This window comes from Canis lupus, chromosome 8 (genome assembly GCF_048164855.1).
Source record: "Canis lupus baileyi chromosome 8, mCanLup2.hap1, whole genome shotgun sequence".
Lineage (NCBI taxonomy): Eukaryota > Metazoa > Chordata > Mammalia > Carnivora > Canidae > Canis > Canis lupus.
Genome location: NC_132845.1, coordinates 7,700,106 through 7,721,948, shown reverse-complemented (window position 1 = coordinate 7,721,948; position 21,843 = coordinate 7,700,106). Strand labels below are relative to the sequence as shown.

The 21,843-nt window shown below is 39.9% G+C and overlaps 2 long non-coding RNA genes across 10 annotated transcripts in view; one reads left to right on the top strand and one right to left on the bottom strand.

Moving 5' to 3' along the window:
- The window catches only part of LOC140637810 (uncharacterized), a 28,328-nt gene extending 26,959 nt beyond the window's left edge, over positions 1-1,369 (bottom strand). For 3 of the 4 annotated variants that reach the window (XR_012034856.1, XR_012034855.1, XR_012034857.1), the window contains exons 1-2: positions 1,326-1,369; positions 839-947 (exon numbers count right to left, since the gene is read on the bottom strand). This is a non-coding gene — a long non-coding RNA (uncharacterized lncRNA). The remainder of the gene's footprint in view (positions 1-838; positions 948-1,325) is intronic. The other variant, XR_012034858.1, reaches the window with a different exon arrangement.
- A 15,925-nt stretch (positions 1,370-17,294) lies between these two features.
- Positions 17,295-21,843, top strand: part of LOC140637809 (uncharacterized) — a 65,200-nt gene continuing 60,651 nt past the window's right edge. The window contains exons 1-2 of one of the 6 annotated variants that reach the window (XR_012034848.1): positions 17,295-17,390; positions 18,321-18,458. This is a non-coding gene — a long non-coding RNA (uncharacterized lncRNA). Of the gene's footprint in view, positions 17,391-17,703; positions 18,459-21,843 lie in introns of those variants that run through there. The other 5 variants (XR_012034849.1, XR_012034853.1, XR_012034845.1 and 2 more) reach the window with 5 other exon arrangements.

The following is a 21,843-nucleotide window of genomic DNA, read 5'->3' as shown; positions in this document are numbered from 1 at the left end:
TTGAATGAGATGCTAAATGTAACACTGAGCACACTGGCTGGCGCATAGCAGGAGCATAAAAAATATTAGTTATTAGTTCTGTAATTTTAGGAATCTGGTGAGATGCTGCTAACTCCTTAAATTCTTTTCTATCTTCTTTGTGAGCCCCACTACACTACTCGAATGCACTTTCTTTCACTTAAGGTTTTGATCTATGTTTTTTTTAAAGGCATATTGCTTTGGGAAAACTGACTCTTTAGTCCTTTATAGGTTTAGCATATTTATAAGTGTCTATAATGAGCTAGACACCATGCAAGGTCTTGTGTGGGAGAGAGGGCTTGCCAAAATGAACGTCATGGTTCCTGACTTCATGGAACTATCAGTCTTTCTGGGATATGTGTGGCTGCCTGGATTAATCTGATAACTTCTATGAACTGACCCAACCTACTTTCCCAAGTGAACTTCCTATCCCAGTGTGTTATGCTGTGTCCACATTGAACCACCATATTTCTTAAGCAATCCTTATGCTTTCCAAACTTTGCCTCTTGTCACATTCTATTTCTTTTAACTTGAAAAGATTACTGTTCTCACTTTCAGAAGAAATAGGTCAACTGTAGCCTCACCTATGAAATCTCCTTTATTATCACAGTCTGAAAGTGAGACTCCCTTCTTTGAATAGCTATAGCTGTATATATTTTTGGTGGGTGAATCGATGTGTGGATGAGTAAATAAGTTTGTATCATACTATAGTCCTGGGGCATGGGTAAGGTTATGTCTTAGACATGCCGAGTAAATCTGCAGGAAAAGGTAGCAAGAGATTCTGAAGGCCGGCATCGGAAATTTGGCACTCAACACATACCTACAGCAAGGAGTACTGTGTTCTGGGGTATAAGAGCACCGGCTCTGGAGTCAAATCCCAGTTCTATCACTGTATGTTTGACCTCAAGCAAGTTCCTCAGTCTTTTCATCTGTAAAATGGAGATAATAATTGTACCTACATCGCAGGGGCATGAAGATCAAATGAGATGATAACTGTTTAGCTCTTGAAATGGTAAAAACTTGGCATATGGTAGGAATTCAGTTCATTATTATTGTCATTTGCTATCTTATGAGCTTCTCATTCTCCATGTACCTGTAAGGCTAGACTTGGTGGTCTTGAATCCCAATCTTTAGATCCATCTTTCTAGATAGATACATTTTTAGATTTCTTATATAAATATAAAACTGGAGACCATTAGGAGACTGTTTGAAGTCTCAGGAAATGTGGTTTGTGAGACTTAATATGTTTTGGGCAAGCCAGTCCGTCAACTGGAGTAGTTCCTACTCATTCTCTTTCAAGTTCATACCTACTGCACTTGATGGTCATCTCTTCCTATTAGCTGGTAATAGTTGAAACCAATTAAAAGGCAGTTAATTAGTGATAGCTGTGGTGTAGAATGATGTTGGCTTGTGATGGAGGTATTCAGAGACGAGTTGCCCAGCAGTCCTGTCAGTTTGGCAGAATAAGCTGGAAACCCATTTAAAAGCTCTTTGAAAAATAACTGAAAAAATAAAAAAAAAAAGTGACTGAGATGCTTTCCCCTGATTGTCACCAATAAAGCACGAAATGCATCCCCCAGACGCCACTTGATGTGGTGCTGTTTACAGCACATTCCCTGATCAAGGACAAATACATCATTTATGTTATGTGTGTGGATGTGTGTGTTAAGTAACATATGCCATCCACTGTAACAGGAAATTTGGATAATGTAATTTGGAAGGAAGAGAACTGATGAGAAGATTAGGGCCTTATCTGCAACACTACAAAGGATTGGAACACAGCATCTGAGGTCAGTTGGAGTTTCTTTCAAATCACCTAAGCTGTGCTTTTTGGAGGCTTCCCAGCTTGCTGTGGCCTGGCATGTTGGATGGTGGCCGGATGGCTCCCTTACAAGGTGGAACTGAGAGACATTTGAATTAGGGACAAGACCTGATGGGAGGAACTTTCTTGGGGGAGAGGAGCTGGGGAAGGGAATGGCATTTATGGAAGGAGGAGAGCTGCAGTGGGCGACTAGTCTGGGTTTTCCAGGAGAGCCTGGTTTATGCCTGCGTTCAGGCATCTCCTCTACTTAGCACCCTCTTCACTCAGTGTCCCCGTTTATGCAATAAATTGTATACCGACTGGAGTTTAAACTGCAATGCTCAATTTCACTCTAATAAGCCAGGAAAAAGTAGCATGGACCAAAATCTGTCCCTGGTTGCTGAAATTCCAATTTGTCTAATAGGGATTTAGAAGGAAAGGCAAGAGACTGCATGCTGAAAGGCCCAAGCGCATTCACTTGGTTACTTAGGTAATAAAGGTGATACATTTGGGGCTAGCAAGATAATCAAATGCATTAGTGTATTAGTACCTAATGCAAATGTGGTCCTTCGGAGGATTGACAGTCCGTTCACCTGAGATCTCCTACTGCTCACCTTGTGTCAGAAATGTTGCCTCACTTTTCAAAGTAGTTGAAGTGAGAAAACAGACAAATGGCATGGCTGCTTATGAGATGAGGTGGGTTGGAGGGAGGAGATATGGTCAAAGGGCCAATTCTAGTCTGGGGGCTGGAACTCATAGCCTTGGAAACAGTCCCTCCTTGGAAAGCAGAGCTCACCCATGTAATCAGCTCCTTGGGTCCCTGCGTGTCCACCCAGGGGGTGCCAGTTGCCACCCGGGAGAGCAGAATTTAGCTGTGTCTCACTCTGGCAGCTCATACATTAACAATGGAGTGAGCCCAAGAATGTTAGCACGGCTCCTGTGCAAGTAGTGTACTGATTTAATCCCACTTTTTTGAAGCCAAGTGCAGTAACTTTTATTCAAAATTGTACTAGAGGCTCTAGCCATTGAGGTAAGGTAAGAAAAAGAACTAAAAGTTGCCACGAGTGGAAAGAAATAAACAAAACGAATTATTCAGAGATGACATAGAAATTGTCCAAGTAGAAGACCTAATTTACACACACACACCCCCCATGAGAATCCAATAAGATTGCTAGATATACAATCGACTGCATAGCCACAGAATAGCAACCAATAAAGTATTATTAACTTTAAATAAAATACATTTAAAAATAACAAAAAATATGATACTGAGGAAGAAATAGAACAAAAGATGTTGGCCTTTTATGTGAAAAGCACACAATTTTACTGAAAGACATTAATGAAGACCTAAATAAATGGAGACACGACATGTTTCTAGATAAGGTGATAAGGTTTTCCATAATTGATCTGTGAAAATAGCAATTGAATTCTTGATGAAATTTGATAGATAGCATCTAAGTGTATATGGAAGAGGAAAGGGCAAACAAACAGCCAAAAACAGCTTGAAAAAAAGAAAAATGTAGGGAACTTCACCTACCAGCTATAAGGGTTTGTATTCAAGCTTTCTGTTAGTTTGGTGGAGAGCTGGCCACACAAAGAGATCACCTAAACCGAATGAAGAGCCTGGAACAGAAGCCTGACTCTGCAGAGCTCACGTCGCAGACCCAGGAGGAAAATGAGACATGCAATGGGTGGTGTTGGGACAATTAGTTATCCCTGTGGAAACAGGTCAGATTGGGCCTCTGTTATATTCTAAACAAATCTAGTTCAGGTGAATTAAAAGTTTAAAAGTGAAAAAAATTGGGACGCCTGGGTAGCTCAGCGGTTAAGCGTCTGCTTTTGGTTCAGGGCATGATCCTGGGTCTGGGAATCGAGTCCCACACCGGGCTCCCTGCATGGACCCTGCTTCTCCCTCTGCCTATGTCTCTGCCTCTCTCTGTGTCTCTCATGAATAAATAAAAATCTAAAAAAAAAATTAAAATAAAATAAAGGTGAAAAAAATTTTAAAGTTTCTAAAAGAGAATATAGGATAAAATCTTTACCTCAGGTAGGGAAATATGTTTAAACAGTTCACACAAAATATAAGCAATTAAGGAAAAGAAATAAATTTGGTTATATTAACATAACATTTGATGTGTATCAGTAGACAGACAAATAAAAAGAAAACCTAAAAGAAAATGGGCAAAAGACATTCTACAGAACAAGTACCCCTGCTGCTCATAAATATATGAAAACATTTAACCTGATTAGTAACCAGAGAAACCCAAATTTAAATGACATTGTATCTGTGTCCTATACCCATTAGACTGACAAAAGTTGGACCATATTAGACCTGCTGAGAATGTGAGAGTGTAAATCAGTACAACAACTTTGGAACATTATTTGACATTATCTTAAAAACTTGAACAAAACTTATCCTATTACCCAATAATTTCGTTCTCAGGTGTATACATATGTAGAGAAATTCTTGCTCACGTGCATAAAATATAAAAATATCCATACTGTGTTTATGCAAATGTCTATTCAAATGTCCCCAGACAAGAGAATGGATCAATAATTTGTATACCATGTAGAAATGAAGATGATTGAAGGCAGGTTCATGCTTCAACATGATGAGAACCAAAATCATTACGTGGAGTAAAGAAAGTAAATCACAAAGGATTGCACTTAATAAAGTTCAGATGTACAAAAATGAGTAGCATATATTTCTGGGCTACCTGCATATGTAATAAAACTATTTTTAAAAGCTGTAATTGTTGGTGGAGAGGCAAAAAATAAGAAAAAACTAATGGGCGAAGATATCAGGGGCTTTGCCAGAATTAGTAGATTGCTATTTCTTAGGCTGGCTTGGGCATACGGATGCTCACTTAATCATTCTTTATACCTTAGCTATTCACTAGACATACTTTTTGAATGTATGAAATATTTCATGAAAAATAAATTTTTAAAAAGCTTCCAGCTGGCCACAGACTCCCATCAACGGATGCAGGCAGTCCAATTATTTCCTTATTTACAGCTGGATTTTATACTTTTAACTTTGGCTCATCCCTGAACAAATTTACCGAACATGGTCTAGTGATCAGATTAGCAGCCCTCTATAATGTTTTAGCTAATCCCAACCTCAGCATATGCATAATACAATTTTAATGACCCAGAACAACATATTTAGTCATCTAGTAGAGGCAGTTTCCCCATTAGCAATTGCATCGGAAATCCCCCAGTATGTAATTTCTATTAGTGACTTTATTATGAAGTTCCATCGCTGCCTGCTGGGGGCTATACCAGGAACCAGATTTGATGATCCCAACAAATGTTACTTCCTCCATGAAGCCTTTCTCAGTGCCTGAAGGCAGAGTTTGTTGTTCTGTTCATCTCAATAGCATTTCCTTGTTTGCAAAATGGAGAGTACTGACTTGTACCTTATAGGTTGCCATGAGGAATAAACCAGATGATGCATTTCGAGCTCACAGCAAGCACTCTGCAAATATTAGCCATTCGTGTGTTTGTATTTATATTTGTATTCTTGCTCTTGTTATTATTCTTATGCCTTTATTGGAATGCATGGCACAGAATGACATGCGTTAGCTAATTATGAGTAGCTCTATCTCCCTCTGTAGTCTGTAAACACATCGATGGTGTGAAGTAGGTCTTCCCATCTATGTGTTTCTGATACCTAGTATTGTTTTGAGTGTGTAGCAGGCACTCAATACATATTTCTTGAATTTAGTTAAGATAGAATTGTTTTTATGGTTTCAAATTCTTCTTTTAAAATTTAGGGTTTCCAGACCTATTCCGGATTCCAGGCCCTGAAAGGCCCTGAGATTTGTGTCTCAACTCTGTGCCTAGGGGATGCCCAGGGTATTTGGATTTGTCCCTTGTTGGCTGTGATTAAAGTTTTTATGAGATGATGGCAGGGCCCCCATAAGCACTTGCTGAGGGAAATGAAACATGCCCACCCTTGGGTGGGCAGTTCGCTGTTCTCGTGAGAAAAATATTCGTAAAATGTCATTCATAAGCACTTGGCTTGGTCAGAAAATGTAGGACCCACACATGAACAAAACGTTCTTTACCTAAGCCAAATTGTTTTCTTAAAAAGACCTATTTTGGAAAGAAGGAAAAGCACTCTGCATTATTGACCATAAGGCTATAATATTGTTTATATTTATAACATTGTAATTTGCTGCTGAATAGCATCCAATGAACATTTAGAGCTGGGGCCTGATTCACTGATGGATCCACGTGGATCTGAGGAATAAGCCATAACTGATATGATGCATGGCAAGGAGAGGGCCACAGAATATAGACATTGAAGACATTCAGTTAGTCCATTCCTCTAAAGATCTTACACTCTAATCCTGATCTGTGACTAATTCTAGTTGTATAATCATATGCTAAAGATATACAAGAATTTCTCTGTTAGAAAGGCAAAAGAGTGTGATGTGATATATAATATAGATTAGTATGAAATTTTATTGGGAATTTTATTAGTTTAATTAATAAGCATATAAAATGTATTTGGTTAGAGGGTTTATAAAGACAAAATTATGTGGTTACATATGCTTAGAGATAATTTGTGTTATATTAATAGAAATAGAATTTATTAAATCAGTGGATTTGAGGGAATAGATTTTTAGATAGTGAGCTATTTTAAGGCAGTATCAAGATGGATAGTAGGAGGGTAAGAGGATCTATGTTTTTGTGACCATAGCAATGGTGAGAGCCAAGGATAGCAATCAGAGACTCTCTAAGTGGGGCAGAAATCTTGGATAAGAATGGACTCTGTAAACATCACTTTTGGTGGTCTAGGGACTGAATCCCTCCTCATCCTAAGATACTAGGATGAGCAAAACTCCATGCAAAGGAAGTAAGCAGTCATCAAGGCAGGACAGAACATGGTTGACCCTGGGAGTAAGGCTTGGAGTGAAGGAATGGATGGAGTATTGGTAACATGAGAGATCAAATGGGGGAGGGTTTTCTTGGTGAATTAAAAAGATGTACCATGCTTTCCCCCTCAGAGCCTAGGATGCATTACTCTTACTTTTGTCCATGGGAGTGGCCCTTGGGTCACTAAACTGAGGTTTCTAAACCTGTGTTGCCTCCCTGGTACTGTCACATTATGACGGGGAAGAAAAGCCTGGAAGCAGCAGGTAAGGGAGCCCACATAGTAGGAAGAGTATATACATTTAGAGTCAGGAAGCCCTTTCTTTTCTTTGCCACTCACAGGATCTGAGATCTTGTGTAAGTTACTTCATATTTCTGAGCCTGTTTCTTATTTTTTATAAAAGGCAATGGAAACAGGTTCTTCTTAAGCATATTTTTGTTGGGTTTTGCTTTGTATTTTAATTACGAACTAGAGACTACATCTATCAAATGCCTGGTACATTGCAGGTGCTTCAAATTCTCCTTTACTAATAAACATTTATTGAGTGTAACTCCAGTCAGGCCCTGGGCTAGCATGTGGGAAAGAAAGATGAATGAGACACTGTTTTATTTATTTATTTTCTTCAAGGAACTTGCTATCTGCTTGAGAAGACAGGGAATCAGTGTGGTGGTAACTGTTGCACAAGAAAGAGTGGAAGAAACTGCCAGATGCCTTCTAGTATCTAGCTGTTTCTCTTTCTTACAAAAAAAAAAAAAAGATAAAAATAGAGAACCTAAGTTTATGTTTGGAACATTGCCCTTCAACTAAAATACTCTTTCACGACCTCCATTTACTGGGTGGGGTGTGCCCTTGCAATTAAGTTACAGGCAGTGGGAGAGAATAAGTTCTGTGTGTGATGTCTGGGATGTTTCCTGAAGGTAAAGGGATATTCCTTTACTGCCTCCTTTTCTTTTTCTGCTGTCTGGAATGTGGGAGCTGGAGCTTCCAGCTGGGACCTGCGGTGGGAGTCAGGTGAAACAGAGGAGTTTGGCCCCAAAGCAGATTTACCACTGCACCTAGATCTTTGGTAAGAGTGAGGCCAGCTTCCAGCTTTGGGTGTCTTACCTCCCAGTTTCATCTACATGAGAGAAGAGTCAACCTATCTTTTGTTTAAGCCACTGTTCTTTTCAGTTTGCTGCTGTCACTTGCAGCCTAGCTTAATCGACTAAACGCAATAGGATGCCATGAGGAACACTAAGGAGGTTACTGGAGACATTTTTGGGATGGGTAGAGAACTAGGAAAGGTTTCTCAGAGGAGGTGATGGTTAAGCAGGTTGGGGAGGATGAGCAGGGGCTGCCCCCTGATGTGGTGCCCAGATGTTAAAAGTTTGGGTCTGTGTCTATTTATATATATTGTTGGCATTATGTAGACAACTTTATTAAAAAGCTGGTTTGAGAGTTCTTATGTACATTGATCTACCATTTCCCAAATAAGACAAGGATGGAGATTTTTCACTGAGAGGCTGAAACACCTGGACTGGTATTTTTAAATTTACTGTGTATGTGTGGGCGCATGCGTGTGTGACACGTTATAATGGTTTGGTAATGCTAATTATTGCTTTCACCTCATATTTCCTCCTGTTCCTTGGCCCTTCTGCCATGTTTTGACCAACGAAATTGATTCGTGTTCACTGGCTCAGAAGAAGAAAGTGGCTACACGGAACAGAGAAAAGGGAATTGTTTTAAAACTGACTTTCAAACTTCAAAAGTACAGGCTCTGAGAAAATTCTCAGGCTGTCCAGTAAAGACTGGACAAAAACTCTGTCACTGGAGATAGGAGATAGTCAAACAAGAAGCACCAATGAGTCCCTGAGAAATTCTGTGTGTCCTGTTCTCTGAGCCCAGCCCCAGGCCAATGGAGTGAGGTCCCTGGAAGTGAAGATGTCTTTGTAGGATCTGAAAACGGAGGGTCTGTTAGCCCTCTCGTGGGTAGAGTCCTGGGTAGGTGACAAGGAAGAGAAGCGACTGTATTATATCTTGGCAAAATAAACCTTAGACACTCAAAATTCCCCTAAGTTCTAGTATGGCATGAAAGCTGAAAAATGATTCCTGTGTGTCCAGGAGGGGCCATAAGTAGCAGAAAGGGTACCTCTATCTAGATCCATAGAAGTCTAGGGGAATAGAAAGAATAACTCAGAGGTGACCAGAGAGCATATTTCTGTGGGTCTTACCATGGAAAGATGGATGTGAGGACGTGGTGCCCACCCTCTAACACCTTGATACTACACAAGGCCTCAGATGGTATGGGTGATGGGTGACTCCACCATAGAAAAATGGGGCTGAGAGTTGCCTGGGTGGCTCAGTCGGTTAAGCATCCAACTTTTGATTTCAGCTCAGGTTATGATCTCAGGGGTCATGAGATTGAGCCCTGCATCAGGCTCTGAGCTGAGTGTGGAGTCTGCTTAAGATTTTCTCTCTCCCTCTCCCTCTGCCCCTCCCTACCCACTTGTGCTCACACTCTCTTTAAGAAAGAAAGAAAGAGAGAGAGAGAGAAAGAAAGAAGAAAGAAAGAAAGAAAGAAAGAAAGAAAGAAAGAAAGAAAGAAAGAAAGAAAGAAAAAGAAAGAAAGAAAAGAAAGAAAGAAAAATGGAGCTGAATCTCATACTGTTAATCTGGTGAAGAGGAGATCAATCAGTTATAGAAAACCAAAGAAAATGTTTATTCTTGCAGACCTGAGTGTGAGGATAGGGATTAGAACCTGCTGCATGTTCATTCATTCAACAATCATTTGCAGCACACCTATGAAGGCCTGGCACCGTACTAGGCATTTGGTATACTTCAGCGGACAAATGAAATTTCTGCGCTGGTGTAGCTTACGTATAGTTAGGGAGATGGACAATTTATAAATGACACGTAAATATTACTATAGTATTTAGCCAGCTAGTCATAAGGACTAGGTAGAAAGATAAAGCAGAGTCAGGAATAATTTACCTATACTAGAAGGTAAATATTCATAGATTAATGATGAGTCTGAATAGAACTTCCCCTTATTGTCAGTCTTGTCGTGTGTCATATTGATCTTGTGTAACTGATGAGAACACACAATCATTGATCACTCTCAAGGTTGGGGATGCCAGAAATGATGATGAAGGAGGTAAATTGTCCATTATACCTTCTAATTATCACGGCGATGTTGAAGTTGAGTGCCAGGATTTGGTTACACCCCAGGGCTAAAACCGAACTTCAGTGCAAGCCTCATGTATGATCTCTTTTAACCCTACATTCACCCTACTGAGTAAATATCTAGATGAATTCAATTTTCTAGATGAAAGCACTCTCAGAAAGTTTAGTCAGTTGGCTAAGGTTCTACCAGGATTCAGACCCAGAACTAAGAATTCATGGCCCTCACTCTACACTAACCTGGGTCAAACATTCCAGCACGATCCATGGGCTGCACTCTTGGACTCTCTCTAGATTTTTCAGCCAGTTTTGGGGGTTTCAAATAGAAGGAGGAATTTGGGGGTTTTCAAATAGGCCTAAGAAGTCCTCTGCCATCTTCTGCCTACCCTCCCTTGGCAAGAGAAGTCTCAAAATCCTAACGCTGCCATTCGGGATGGAGGATAGAATGGGGTAGGGGGGGCAGGAGTGTTTTGCAGTGAGACTCAGAAGTGTAGATTATTCTGCAGCAAACCTCTGTGGATTACGTTCATCAAATCAATCTGCAGACCATGGCAGAGACATATCTTATGGTACTAAACCAGATTAGAAGGTTTAAAGGGACCTTGGGGGTCATCCATTCCAATCACCACCCTAGTCTATGAATTACCTCAGTAGGGTCTCTGACCTGGAGACACCTCACCTTTTCCTTCTCCTCCCATCTCTTGTTTTATTAGAGAAGTTCCAACCTGACTGAGCAAATGCCTGTGCTCAAAGAGGTCCTTCTGTTCTAGAGGTGAGTAAAGGGTAATGACGAGCTACAAGGGGGTGAGTAGCCCTGAGCTGTTTGAAAGGGACATCTAAGGACAAAACTCAAGGGCCTCTGTCCAAATTCCAGTGAACCCGCTGATAATAGCAGAAGAAGAAAATTAGAGCTGGTTTTATCATAGTGGGAGCCATGGGCATCGATTTCATGGCCTTCCTCAATATAGATATCAACAATTTGGCAAAGTTATTGGCCAATTGACTCACAGAATAAGCATTAATAAAAGAATTCAAGCCGAACAATGTGCTGTTTTATGGCTGGTACATGTAGGCTCACCTGTGTGAATTTACTGTGCTTATTTAATATCCTCTTTAAGATGAAAAATGATGCCAGCTCAGTGTTAATAGCATCTTTTGACACTGAGAAAGTATTCCTGCACATTGAATGGCAGTTGCTTCTGCCTCAGACAGAGATTGAAAACTTTATCTCGAATGTCTTGCACAGGTGATGGCATCCCATGCAAACAAACGTTTGCGCCAGGGTGCACGCTGATAGAACAGTACATTACCGCAGGTACCTTGACTTTGCAAGCTCACTGGTCAAGGATGTCCTCTTTCAGAGAGCCTCTGTCAGTTGTCATCAAGCCACTAACTCATATTTCAACTTACACGTTAGCTCTTAAGATATTCTCTATCAGATGGCATATTTTGCTTTTTCATTATTCTGTATCTTACTACCTCTTTGAGTCTTGAAATCCTATCACGATGAATAATAACAGATTTATAGAGACACTCTGGCTATGAAATTATTCAAAGTTCCCTTCGAGATCCTGAAAGTGATGGGGGAAATGCTAAGGAAATACTTCAGGAAACATGGGAAGTACAAGATACTGATCTTTCCTGGGGCTCTGATTCTCTGCCTATCAATTCAGGGAGAGTCTGCAAGTGTCTTTTAGCCCTAATATCTCAAAAGTCTATAATTTCTTCCCTGCCTTTAGGAACAGATTCTTAGAAAAGTCTTCCTATTCAGGCACATGACATTTTATTTCTCATTATTTTCTATGTAAGATAGTGTAAGCTGGGTACGGTGTTTGGCAGAAACATAGCATTGGATTAGGACTCAGGAAGCAGACTGTAGCTTTGGCCAATGAAAGTTGCATGGTCTGGACTAAATCACCTAAGTTCTATAAATTTTAGTTCGTTCATTTGTAAAATGAAAGCACTGGGTTCAACTCTGTGTTTTGTTTTCAGTCCTAAGAAATTATGTATTATAGACCATTAGGATTTTGTAATACATAACAAATTACAAAAACAAAACATAGCATATAATTTTTATTTTGACTTCTACCTAATAAGATTTTATTTATTTATTTATTTATTTATTTATTTATTTATTTAAAGATTTATTTATTTATTCATGAGAGACCCAGAGAAAGAGAGAGAGAGAGAGAGAGAGGCAGAGACACAGGCAGAGAGAGAAGCAGGCTTCATGCAAGTTGCTCGATGTGGGACTCAATCCTGGGACCCCAGGATCACTTCCTGGGCCAAAGGCAGGCACCAAACTGCCAAGCCACCCAGAGATCCCCAGATAGTATTCCTTTAAATAGAGAAAGGATTAACACAGTGGGTTCTTATTTGGGGGAGTGTGTGGGCGAATACTGGACAAACCTGTGCTTTTCACACTGGTATCCAGGAACCCTTGAGAAGCCATACATGTACTTTAAGAGGTCTCTAAGTTCCTGTGTCACTGGTATAGAGATGCCAAACCAAGAAGTACCTAGAATTGGGAATAGGCAGGCGGTAGGGAGAGGTGGATGGGAGGTTGGAGGTAGGAGATTGTATGGGTCAGGGTTTTGGCAGCTAACAGAAACCCATTTAAGTTAAGTAATTTGAGAAGAGTCTAGTAAAGAGAGTATTTCCAAAAGTGCATAAGGGGCAGGAAAAGCCTAAAGGGAAAAACAGTGCCCAGATACTATTGATACTCCTAGGTTAGCAAGGGTGGAGATAGGAGTAATGCCCAGAACAGAAACAGAGAAGAAGCTGTGATCTTCAGCTGGGGCACACAGCCACCCCACAGGCGGGGGCTGAGAAACTACCTCAACCTCACCCTCGCTTCCTGTAAGTCTCCACTCCACGGAACTCAACCAGGGCCAAGGAGCCCACCGCTGTGGCCAGGTGGGTCTGCCTCCAGGATGGCCAGGCAGGCAGAGAGCCCTATAGAAGCAACACAGGAGGACAGAGAAAAAGAAGCTTCAGACCTTTTAAAAGGACGACTCAAATGTTCAGGACCATCTATGAGGAAGGCAGGCTTTGCATAATGCGATTCTATTTCATAAAGTCCTGCGAATCGACGTGGCTCTGGGTGTCCTCTCGCCTTCCAACACTTGATGCAACACAGAGCACATGGGAGAGCCTCAGCAAAGATGTGTTGATTGACTAGATGGATACCTATTAGTACTTTACATTTGCAGGTAAAACCCAGAGGAATGTGATATCTTCAAAATTCATACTTTCCCTTGCAAATTAAGAAAAAGAAGAGAAATAAACACATTCTAGATTTGGGGTTCCTGAGGAAGTCAAATAAAAACAAAGAGGGATGACAAGATTTTATTTTATGATGAACCACTATTAATGATGCCGTTATGTTTTACAGTGCCATTTCATGGCTCCTATCTTTTTCTGGTCTTTAAAGTCACCTTTGAGGTTTTTGTGGTTTGGGGGTCTTTGGGGGGGACTTTTCTGGTTTTGGTTTTTTACCCCCACTTTACAGACAAGGAGAATGAGGCCCAAGGAGGTTGAACCATTTCCCCCAGGCTACCTACTAGCATGGATACACCATCGATTCCACCACACTGCTCATTACTTTAAAAAGACTTAATGCAAGATTCCCTGAGGGGAGATGTTAGCCTACTAATTTATTCATTTCCTACCTTTTTTTTTTTGTAAGTGGAAAATACGACAATTTTATTTGCAACCTAATGGACTATTTTTTTTTTTGGGGGGGGGATTGAATTTAAATGATATCATCAATCACCAAGCCAGATGATATATGGCTTCAGGAAACAAAATTAAAAGAGTTAAAGCAGTTAAGCATATATTTTATTTCTGTTTTGCATTTTTAACAGAAGCAGAATACAGTATATTCACCAACACCTGTTTGTTATTTGCAAAATACTATATTTAACTCGTTCTTTAATTGAGCAGGATTTCACGTCAAATTCCAATTCTGCAGATGGATTGTTTAGAAATAAAATGTCATATTTCTTGTTCACACATCTAATTTCTTTTTGACCTCAGAGAATTCCTCAAATCTAATGAAACTGCTAGGTAGAGGAGTGAGGAGAATCCGGCTGCTATCAGGCAGTTTTCTTTCTCTTAATGTATTTTTATGATATCTGTTTTGCAATTACCAAATGGTGGTCTCAGGGATACCCATCTGTCATGCCTAATTAGGGACTATTAGGGTTGATTTTATGATCTCATTTATATAAAAATCAATGCATATAAAAATATTTATATACTTCCACTCCCCCCGCCAACATTGCCTGTTCATAATGTTGACATATGAATTGAAATGGGGAACGAAGGGGAAAAACTATAACTTTCTATCTTTAGCATTTTTTTACAGTATGTATTTGTTTTATAACCTAGCAAATGTGATAAAATACTTTGACAATTAAACAGATAAGTGAAAGATGAACCAACAATAGAATTTAGAATTTACCTTAAAACTTAGCAATGATTCAGACCGCAAATACTGGAATATATGAATTACTGTGTACCATCTCTAGTGGACACTCAGAAGGCTGCCACTATATGGGGAATATAAGAAATAGTGAAAGGGATTATAAGGGAAAGGAGGGGAACTGAGTGGGAAAAATTAGAGGGAGACAAACCATGAGAGACTCCTAGCTCTGGGAAACAAACAGAAGGTTGTGGAAGGCAAGGTGGGTGGGGGGATGGATAACTGGGTGACAGGTGCTGAGGGGGGCATTTGATGGGATGAGCACTGGGTGTTATACTATATGTTGGCAGATCAAACTACACTAAAAGCAAATTAAGAATAAATAATAAATTTAATAAAAATAATAAATTTAATAAATAAAATAAATTTAAAGAATAAGAAGGCTGTCACCTCGGTGTCCCGGATGACTAGGTTGTACGTGAGAATACCAAGTCAGGCTTCTGCTGCTGCTGCTGCCTCAACAGGCTTCAGGCACTTTGGAAGTCACTAGCACTTTCCTGTACCCAGATTGGGTCAACACGGTTCTATTAAATTGTTCTCTTCAATCGGTTGTTTTGGTCCTTCTACATAGGAAGTTATTTTGATGAAAATTAGAATTTTCAATATCCTACAAATGGCATGGGCAGAACATTCAGTTCTTTCTCTTTTCAGGCAAGTGGGACATGAGAACAAGTTAGGAAGAGAATTTGGCAAAAAAGCAGGTAGTTAATTCCTTACATTTAGGAAGAATGCTGTTGTGCATGACGTCTAATTTCACCAAGAACATTTTTCAAGCTCCCTTTTGGTTTTCTCTTCGGTGTATGATTTTGTAACCAACATTACTTATATTTTAAGAAAATGTAAATTTCTATTTTGGGGGGTATATGAAAAGAAATTGTTTGTACAGCGCGAACCACATTTTCAACTTTACTGATATGTTGCATTTGAGCATCCATGAAAGTTTTAAGTCCGGAATACTGAATGACAACACGTAACTTCTATTTTGTGTATATGAAAACATCTAATTCTCTAAGAAATGCTAGTTTTTTCCTATGATGATTTACTGAGAATGGAAGTCCAGTAACTCTCTTTAATAATGACATTTTTATGTTACTGATGATTTTACAAATTATTAGTATTCAGTCTAGCTGTCCAAAATGCAGACAAATATGTAGGTCTCTTTGAGTTACGGTGTGTGTGTGTGTGTGTGTGTGTGTGTGTGTGTGTGTTTGTACACACAGTCCGTTTGGGACTGACAAAGTGTAGCGAGATGATTCTCTTACCCTCACCATTTGGGTCTTCCTCGGGCTACTGAGACCTGCATTAGAGCCAAGAAGGCAAGAATTTACAGGAGGGTACAGAACTCAGAAGTGGTTCTGTCATGGGCCTTGGCAAATCAGTTTCTTTGGGGTTCAATCATTTATTCAACAAATATTTACTGAGAACCTGGCATTTGTGTCAGACAGAACTAGGCACTGGGGATTTAGCTGAGAACAAAGTTGGGATTTCAATGTTTTAGGTAATGTCTGCCTCCCAGGGAGTGGACTCTGAGCTGGAGATGTATAAAGTTGTGTTCTTGGCTTCAGCGTGTGGGGGAGGGAGGGCAGGAAGAAGGATTGGACAGGCGAAGAGTGAGCTACACTATAATCTCGGTAGATTATAATCATTTTGTGCTCTCTAGAGATTAGATTAGATCTAATCTTATCTTATCTTAGAGATAAGATAATCTCCTAGATTATTAGAAATAATCCTTCTTTTCTGGATAAGATCTAATCTTATCTTATCTTAGAGATAAAATAATCTCTTAGATTATTAGAAATAATCCTTCTTTTCTGGAACTCCATGTTCCTGAGACTCCTAGCTTTCTTTTTTCGGGCTCTTGGCTCATCAGCCAAATTCTTGCCACTGTCCATGAGTCCATGATACTCTTACCTTGGGTCACTCTTTCTTTCTTTCTTTCTTTCTTTCTTTCTTTCTTTCTTTCTTTCTTTCTTTCTTTCTTTCTTCCTTCCTTCCTTCCTTCCTTCCTTCCTTCTTTCTTTCTTTCTCTTTCTTTCTCTTTCTTTCTTTCTTTCTTTCTTTCTTTCTTTCTTTCTTTCTTTCTTTCTTCCTTCCTTCTTCTTCTTCTTCTTCTTCTTCTTCTTCTTCTTCTTTTTCTTTCTTTCTTTCTTTCTTTCTTTCTTTCTTTCTTTCTTTCTTTTTCTTTCTTTCTTTCTTTCTTTCTTTCTTTCTTTCTTTCTTTTCTTTCTCTTTCTTTCTTTCTTCTTTCTTTCTTTCTTTCTTTCTTTCTTTCTTTCTTTCTTTCTTTCTTTCTTTCTTTCTTTCTTTCTTTCTTTCTTTCTTTCTTTCTTTCTTTTTCTTTTCTTTTTCTTTCCTTTTAAGATTTTATTTATTTATTCATGAGAGACACAGAGACACAGGCAGAGGGAGAAACAGGCTCCCTGCAGGGAACCTGATCCAGGACTTGATCCCTGGACCCTGGGATCATGCTCTAAGCCAAAGGCAGACACTCAACCGCTGAGCCACCCAGGCATCCCAGGTCACTTTTCTTTTGACATAAACTAGGTGACCCTGTATGTTGCCCAAAGCTCTGCCTCTTGGGAGGATTTCCAGTAATCACTGTCTATCAAGGATACCTCTGAGTGAGGTGGTACTGCTGCCACTGTTCTTTGTCAGCTTTCACTCCTATACCAGACTGACCTGTGAACAAAGCGTCGGGCTCTTCTCATCCATTAATGGGTCCTGAGGAATCTCCAGGGAGCCCTACCTGTTGCAGTGCAGGTGAGGGAGAAGTGCTGGTGCAGAGACAGTGGTGGATGACATGTGTCCTACCTCCTCTTGCAGCTTGTTCCTGCACTCCAGAATTATTTGTGTTCACTCCTGGCTGTACCACTTCCATTTAAAATAAACGTCTGCTGGGCCCATCCAATTTTATGATTTCATGAGTCTCACGGAACTCAGGTCACAATGGAGAGTTCTGGCTGTGTGGTCATTTGATGCCCATGGTCTGTCTTTTCCCCAAAGCCCTAGGGCAAGACTACAAATATGTACTGCTGTCTGTTCAAGTGAGTGTAACTATTTCTGATCCTCTTTTCTGATAGGGATGGAAAAGTATTCATTTGCCAGATCAATAGCTGCCTAGCATGTTCTGAGGTTGTGTTAATCTGCTCTAGCAAAGATGACACATCTAACATAGCAGTTGCAATTGGGATTCCTACTTTTTGAGTTTGCAGTAGCATACTGTCATCCTCTAGGATCCATCTGTTTCTTTATAGGGGCCAGACTTATGAACTAAATGCTATTCTGATAAGAATCACCACACCCTACATCCTTTAGGTGTAACAGTGGCACTGATTTCTGTCATCTGCTCTAAATGTAGCATTATTTTTCATTTCTTTTCTTAGCTTAGAGTGTGGAGCAATTTCAGAGCCTTCTACTTGGCCTTCTCCACTATAATAGCACTTGCCCCACGGCCAAGCACTCTCGGTGTCAGCAGTGCTAACTCCTAGGTGTAGGTAGACTACTAGGCAGGGGGCACATTTTTTGCCTGGCCCTTCTATATCTTCATACTAATGTGAGACTATGATACCAACTTTAGGCATCAATGTCAACTCATACTTTGTATCCGAGAGTCCTCTCACTGTTTGGATAATCTCCTTCCTTCAGTGTACAGCTACTCAAGTAAATGGCAATAGGTCACTTTGGGGGAATGATTAGTATGTACTCTTGAGTGGTGATAGAAAGCCCTTATTCCTGGGGTGCACCTTCTTTTTCAGTCAGTAGGTTCTGGGTCTAAAACCTGGCTCAGTCATGCTCTTCCTCTGGGCTCTCTTCCTGCTCTAAATTCTGCTGCTTTCCAGTTCTTTCTTGCTCCTAAGAGACTAATGATTAGAGACTATGAGGCCAGAGCAGCTGACTCCTGGCAGCTGGGCTTGTGTCCATCTCCTTTGAGTATGAGTCCAGGTTTTCTCATCACCTGTCCTGTCTCCCCACAGGGAATGGGAAGGTGAAAGCATTACAAGGAGAGCTGCCAAAGATGGCTGGACATGGAGAAGAATACCTCGTGAAGTCTCTCAGCCCTGTGCTGAAGTTCTAGCCTTAGAAATAAACTCCTCGATACAGAGGGATTTGTGGTGAGCAAAAATCAAAGCAAAGGTGTGCTATGAATGGGAGAGATTGACTCTAGAAGCCACTGTAACAGTTCTTGGAACCTGGGTCTTCTCATTGGCATATACACTACTCCTTGCTGCAGGGCACTGTTCTACTTGGACTACCTGGATCCAGTTGTGAAGTCTTTTTGGAAAGTTGAAGGCTTCTCTTAGTTCTACTGGATTCTTTGGGAGCCCTCTGTGGCCTTTTGCTTTGAGTGCTGTGTTCCCCTTTTACCAGAGGGCAGCACTGCATAAATTCCCGTTTTTCCCCATAGCATGCTCTGTTGGATTGCATTTACTGGCAAACAAAGGACAGATCATATACTGGGCAGAAGTCACCATTCAAGGCTAAGGTGGGCTTCCAGTTGCCTTAACAGAAGTATTCAAGTCTCTTGGGTAGTGAGCTGGAATGCTCACAGAAGAGGGGTTCCTGTTTTCATTTGAAAACTATGATTAAGAGAACCTTTAAAAACTGATTTCAAATAAGATTTTGGTGCCCATTAAAATGGTGGCTGTGGTTCACTACTTTCCTAGATGGATGAGACTCTTACTATTATAACGTAACGTGTTCCTTTGCCCCCCTAGCTGAGGCCATCCTTCCCCAGAGGGATGGCATTGGGATCAAAAGATAGGACTCTGGCTTCTGTGTAGTGTAAATGTAAACACCTGTTTCGAGCAACTTTAATGTTTCTGATTGGTTTGTATCTCATAGCTCAGTAGCTGATAATAAAGCTAAAAATTTTGTGCCCTGCTTTTAAAAAAAAAAAAAAAAAAACCTGGCTAAGGCCTGGAAACTGAGCAAGGAATTGTGACCTTTTATCAGGGTGACTGACTTCCTTCTTGATTCTCATTTTTGCAAGGTGTCACTTCATTTATCTTTCCTTGATATCTTTTGATTGTGTATATTGACCAATACCCTTGTTGGCTGCTCATTTATTGTCTGTACCCCCACCCAGGGGTGGTATTTATAATTAGCCATTTCCACACTTCCTTTGTAGGTCCAGGCACTCTGGCCTGCACTTCTGACTCTGTCACTTACCATAATTACGTCCATTAGGTTTCTGGCATCTGGACTTTAATGCAGTATCCTATCATCCATCTGCTATTGATAAGTCAAATACTATAATGGAATCTTCGAATTTCCCCCTGGCCTGCAGAGGAGAGCCACCATTGAACTTCTTAGTGATATTGGCACCCAGTGCATTTTTTTTTTATTACTCTGGTGATTGGTGTATCATTTGGGTTCTTTCATGGTGTATAGTGCTCTAGTTAGTTTTTTAACCTTGCATAGTATATCTACTTTATTATGATTCCCTTCTCTGAGTCTTTTCCTATCCCCACCCTCACCCTGACTTTTTAAACCATATGTTGTAATTATTCTAACTCACTTTGTAGGGATCATCATTTTTACCATGCTCTAGGTGTTATTCTAGTCATATATTCATATTATCTTCCAAAGTCCTTGCCAAGGTGTTAAATTGTGTATCTTGGGAGAGTGCTCCCAAATTGATAAGCTTTTCCTTATCAAACATTATGTTCAAGCCCCTTGATCAAGTGTCCTCAGAATCCAGCCCTGTGTGTTTTCTCCCAGTTCTTACCATCACATGCTGGGAGCTCATTTGGAGAATACTCGTTTTCCTCTTCATCAGTCCCAGTGTATCTCTATCTGGAATATATTGTGACTTTTACCTGGTTATTTGCCTAGTGAGCGGGAGGAGATTCGGTTCATAGATGCAGGGAATCATGTTTTGTCTTGTCAGGGAAAGGCCCTGCAGCATCCTCAAACAAAAGAACGGTGCTAATTCATTTTACAAAATACAGCATCTATTCTTGAAAAAAAAAAATCCCTCAACAAAGTAAGTATAAAGGGAACATACCTCAACATCATAAAAGCCATGTATGAAAGACCCACAGCTTATATCATCCTCAATAGGAAAAAGCTGAGAGCTTTTCCTCTACAGTCAGAAACAAGATAGGGATGACCACTCTCACCATTACTATTTAACATAGTACCAGAAGTCCTAGCTTCAGCAATCAGACAACAAAAAGAAATAAAAGCCATCCATATCAGCAAGGAAGGAGTCAAACTCTTTGCAGAAAACTGATACTCTATGTGGAAAACCTGAAATACTCTACCAAAAATGATCAGAACTCATACATGAATTCAATAAAGTTGCAGGTTATAAAATCAATGTACAGAAATCTGTTACATTTCTATACACCAATAATGAAGCAGCAGGAAAAGAAATCAAGATATCAATCCCATTTATAATTGTGCCAAAAAAAAAAATAAGATACCTAGGAATAAGCTTAACCAAAGAGGTAAAAAATCTGTACTCTGAAAACTATAGAACACTTATGAAAGAAATTGAAGAAGACACAAAATAATAGAAAAACATTCCATGCTCATGGATCGGAAGAACAAACATTGTTAAAATGTCTATACTACCCAAAGCAACCTACACATTTAATACAATCTTTATCAAAATACCACTAGCATTTTTCACAGAGCTAGAATAAACAATTCTAAAATTTGTATGGAACCACAAAGACCCTGAACAGACAAAGAAACCCTAAAAAAAGAAAAGCAAAGTTGGAGGCATCATGATTCCGGACTTCAAGATATATTACAAAGATATAGTCATCAAGGCAATATTGTACAGACACAAAAACAAACACATAGATCAATGGAACAGAATAGAAAACCCAGAAATGGACCCATAATATATGGCCAACTTGGACAAAGCAGGAAAGAAAATCCAATGGAAAAAAGAGTCTCTTCAATAAATGGGAAAAAAATAAATGGAGCTGGGAAACTGGACAGCACCAAGCCGAGGAATGAGACTGGACCACTTTCTTACACCATACACACACACACACACAAAAATCCAAAATGGATGAAAGACCTAAATGTGAGGCTGAAACCATCAAAATCCTAGAGGAGAACACAGCAGCAACCTATCTGCCTTCGGCTATAGCACCTTCTTACTAGACATGTCACCAGAAGCAAGGGAAACAAAAGCAAAAATGAACTAGTCGGACTCCATCAAGATAATAAGCTTCTGCACGGTGAAGGAAACAATCAACAAAACTGAAAAGCAGCCTATGGAATGGAAGTAGATATTTACAAATGACATATCTAATAAAGGGTTAGTATCCCAAATCTATAAAGAACTCATCAAACCCAAAACCCAAACAATCCCATTAAGAAATGGGCAGAAGACATGAATAGACATTTTCCAAAGAAGACATCCAGAGAGGTAATAGGCATATGGAAAGATGCCCAACACTGCTCATCATCAGGGAAATACAAATCGAAACCATGATGAGATAATACCTCACACCTGTCAGAATGGCTAAAATCAAT